Below are 3,460 nucleotides of genomic sequence, written 5' to 3' on the forward strand. Positions count from 1 at the left end.
TAAATTCAACCTCAACTCTCTTATTCACACAACTTAACAGAAAATCATGATTCCAACCAAGTTTCTAAGCAGAAAAGGGTGCATTTAGTATCAAAATTACATCACAGATAACGGTATTTTCAACCATTATCACAACCCTAAACTTTGAACTTTGCTTGTCCTCAAGAAAAACAGACTGTAACTCAGCTTTTCAGAACAATTACTGCAATGACTCGACCTTTTTCAAAAACTTTTTTCTTTCAGACAAGCAATCACTTTTATCAACTCAGCATACAGAACTTAGTCAAGATGTGCAGATGCCTTAATTCAATCAAAATCATTGTGTTGCTCATATACTTTAACAGATGCTATCCTTAAGAATGATCAATCAACCAAGCAAAGATGTAATAAAATATTCAAAGAAATACTCATCACCAAGGAAAGTGTTTCACTCAAGCACTCAAAAGTTTATAACTCAAGCACTCAAAAGTGTATCACTCAACTCACAGGTGTATAGTGAGGTGTTGGTGCCTTTTTCACTCTGCTATCACAATGTCACACAAATTAACTTTGCCTTTCATTTAACCACAATCAAACAAACTCACAAGCAAGTTTTCATCATAAGGGCTTTTCATGGCTTGTATCTTGGTTGGGCTAAGAAGGAAATTGGTTTTTCTAGTCAGCAAAATCCTTAAGTTAAGAGGGACATTTGTGATTTCATCATTGAAGCACACAGACTTACCTTCTTTTCCTAGCTTTCCCTTGCATTGAGCTTTTCTTTTCTTTTCTTTTCATTTTTCTTTTTCTTTTGCTTTTTCTTTTCAAATACTTACTGGTTAGTTTAATGCTTTTTCTTTTTCCTTTTGCAGTCTTTCCAGCAACCCCAAACTTGGATCTTTATCAATACCTCAAATGTTCTCAACTTAACTCAAGGTAAAGATTTTCACAAAGGTTTCTCAAAAATTGCATAAGGCTCAAGGTTCAAAGGTCAAAACAAATTGTTTTCTTTTCAGTGGACAAAAATCATGTGGAAGACCCTTTATTTCTTAGTAATTTTCGTTTTTTTAGTTGGTTGGTTGGAGGAACCAGAGTTCTTCTAACTTAATCATTAGGTCGCATAACTAGTTTATTTGCTTTCTTTAATTGTGATAACTTAGTGTGTGTCAACTTTAATTTCAACTTTAGTTCCCTTTGAGAAATTTGGTTCAAAAGTGCCTAAGGTAAACTTTGGCTAGCAAAGGCTTGGTATTTAAGAAATCCATTGTGATTCACCTCCCTTTCCTAGAAGTGAACTTGGGTATCTTTTGCCTCCTTAAGGTCTCTTAAGGAACTTTCATTGAAATTTAAGTATTTGTTTGTTTCATTGCATCTTTTTGAAAACCTTTAAGGATGTCTAAGACTAATTCGTTTGAAATTGGAAGTGACTCTAGTGAGGATGTAAAACCCACTTTGAAAAATTTAGCAAAAGAGCTAAAGTCACTTAAAATTTGGCAAATGCAAGAAACCCTTCTCAAAGAAAAAGAAAGAATTGAAAGAGAAGAGTATCTTGCTAAGTTGGAAGAAGAACTTAGAGTCCTTAATGCGAAACAACAAAAAGCCCAAGAGGAAATAAAGAGAAGTAAGAGTCATACAAGGAGGAGTTCCAAAACTCCAACTAAACTCACACATCATGAGGTAGATAGTAGGCTTGCAAACCAATACTATCAACCTCACCCACATAGAATTCATGATAGAGAGAACACTCCAAGAGAGGTTAGAGTAGACCTCCCCCATTTCCATGGTAAAGAAGATGTTGAGGCATACTTAGATTGGGAGATGAAAGTTGAACAACTCTTTGAGTGCCATCAAGTGAGTGAGGGGAGAAAGGTCACATTGGCCACATTGAGTTTCTAAGGGAATGCCATGTATTGGTGGATCTCCCTTGTGAGAGAGAGAAGACTCTCTAATTTTCCCCAAGTCACCTATTGGAATGATTTGAAAAGTGCCATGTGAAGAAGGCACATTCCCTCATACTATCATAGGGAGCTAATGGACAAACTCCAAAGACTCCAACAAAGAGACATGAGCATTGAGAGCTATAGGCACAAGATGGAGCTCTACATGTTGAGGGCGTGAATTAGGGAGGAAGAATAGACCACCATCTCTAGGTTTCTAAGTGGTCTTAATCTTGAGATTAGGGATAGACTGGAATTGTTGCCCTACCAAGACTTAAATGACTTGGTACAAATTTGCATTAAGGTAGAGCAACAACTCTTAAGAAAAGGTTTGAAAGCTTTCCACTCTAACTCTAGTGTTAAGAAAGACTACAAGAGGGAGGGTAAGCAAGTGGTAGAAGAAGAACCCTCTAGGAATCTAGGGAGGAAGAAGAGAGAAGAGAAAGAAAAGGAAAGGCCAAGGGTGGGAACACCATCTCACACTCACACTAGTGAAATTAAGTGTTTCAAGTGTCTTGGTAGAGGTCACATTGCATCACAATGCCCCACCAAAAAGACCATGATCTTAAGGGGTATTGATTTATATAGTAGCCAAGATGAGGAAAGTGATAGTGAGAGTGAGAGAAGTGGTGCAAAGAAAGAAGAAGAAAGCCCAAGTAAGGATACCCATCCTTGTGAGGGAGAACTTCTTATGATAAGAAGGGTTCCATAATCAACCTAGTTCACAAGAGCACACACAAAAAGATAACATCTTCCACACTAGATGTAAAATCTTAGACAAAACATGTTCCCTTGTTGTGGATAGTGGCTCATGTTCAAATTGTTGTAGCACTAGGTTGGTTAACAAGCTTGGATTAGCTACTTTTCCTCATCCTCAATCTTATAAACTTCAATGGATCAATGAGGACAAGGAATTAGAAGTTAATCAACAAGTCATGGTCAAGCTATCCATAGGGAATTATGAAGATAGTGTGCTATGTGATATAGTACCTATGGATGCTTGTCACATTTTATTAGGAAGGCCTTGGCTTTTTGATAGAGAATCTCTACATAATGGCCACACCAATGAAATAACCATCATTCACAATAAAAAGAAGTTTGTACTTCATCCTCTCACACCTTCTCAAGTGGAAGAGGATCAAGCACAAATGACAAAGAAAATAGAAAAAGAAAGAGAAAAAGAAGAAGGTAAAACGAAAATAAAAGACACCTTTTGTTCTAAGTGTCAAAGCATGGTGCACAAGTCTCAAGAATTCTCAAACAAGAAAATTATGATGTTAAGGACCAAAAGCTTGAGTAAAAGTGTAAAGGTCTCCTTTCCATCTTCCTCTAAAAGCATGGCAAGAAAAGACCTAAAGCCTCATTGTGTGGGAAATAAAATTTTCAAGAAAAATGCTCCTACTTTCCAAGACCTTAATCATTCACTTGATTTAAGATGTATCCTTATTAGGAGCTACATCCTTCACATACTCTCTATTATAACACTTGTTCTAACTTGTGTTATAAAATGGGTATTTGACCCTGGTGGAAAACTAAGGAAGAATTGA

At 36.6% G+C, this 3,460-nt stretch overlaps 1 pseudogene; it reads left to right on the top strand.

Moving 5' to 3' along the window:
- The first annotated feature begins 1,368 nt into the window (after positions 1–1,368).
- Positions 1,369–3,460, top strand: LOC148194245 (uncharacterized; annotated as a pseudogene).

This window comes from Vigna umbellata, chromosome 8, assembly GCF_029865625.1.
Source record: "Vigna umbellata cultivar VRB3 chromosome 8, Vumbellata_1.0, whole genome shotgun sequence".
NCBI lineage: Eukaryota > Viridiplantae > Streptophyta > Magnoliopsida > Fabales > Fabaceae > Vigna > Vigna umbellata.